Genomic DNA, 942 nt, shown 5'->3' with positions numbered 1-942 from the left:
TGCTAAATATACCACCTCACTGGCATATCAGAGACAAAGATAAAAGCCCCATTTACATGGAATATTTTATGCTCCCCAAGTGTGTTTCTGTTGTATGTGTGTGTGTAAAACTAAGAAGCACTTTACAAACCTTTCCATCCCCAGTTTGGCTTTCAAATCCACTGGTTTTCCCGACCTCTGCAGCAGGTTGCTGCTTGTAAAAACATGGTAAAGCATATAATAATGTAATTACCATGGCATGGCTTTGCAGCCCCATGGTTGCCACTCAAACAGCAAAGAAAAAGCTCCCAGCCTACAGCAGAACAAATAAACAAGTACTTTAATAATATATCAGTAAGTAAACACAAATGTGGTACAAGCAGCAGGACTGATTTTTCTGAGAGACTAGTGAAGTTCTAATTTACAGGACATGGAAAATAATTAACTGAGCAAATATAATTTAAGCACGTTATTGATTAATTTACAAACCCATTAAAGCTGCCATATAAAGTCATGGTAAGATTGTGTCTGCGTCAAGGATTCAGCATTTGCACATTCTTAGAAGGATTAAATTTAAGTGCCTTATCTTGCTTAAAACCATTTTCAGGAGTAAATGTGGGGAAATCTTATTTAGCATTATGGATTGCATCTGCTTGTTTACAATTAAAACACAATTTTTTTGTGAGGGGGCAAGTCAGGAATTTCATTATTCATTCCATGTATTCAAACATGTCATTTCATCATGGGGAAATATCAGAAATGCCTACGATATAGTTCACTGTCATCCACAGGATCCAATTATTTTGTTATAAAACAAAAATGTACATACATAATTTAACCTTTCCTCTCTTTTTTTTCTTTTCTTTTCTTTTCTTTTCTTTTCTTTTCTTTTCTTTTCTTTTCTTTTCTTTTCTTTTCTTTTCTTTTCTTTTCTTTTCTTTTCTTTTCTTTTCTTTTCTTTTC

Source organism: Neopelma chrysocephalum, unplaced genomic scaffold (assembly GCF_003984885.1).
Source record: "Neopelma chrysocephalum unplaced genomic scaffold, ASM398488v2 Primary Assembly neopelma1_141, whole genome shotgun sequence".
In the NCBI taxonomy this organism is placed as follows: Eukaryota; Metazoa; Chordata; class Aves; order Passeriformes; family Pipridae; genus Neopelma; species Neopelma chrysocephalum.
The sequence above is the reverse complement of the archived record's forward strand: the minus strand, read 5'-3'. Positions refer to the sequence as shown.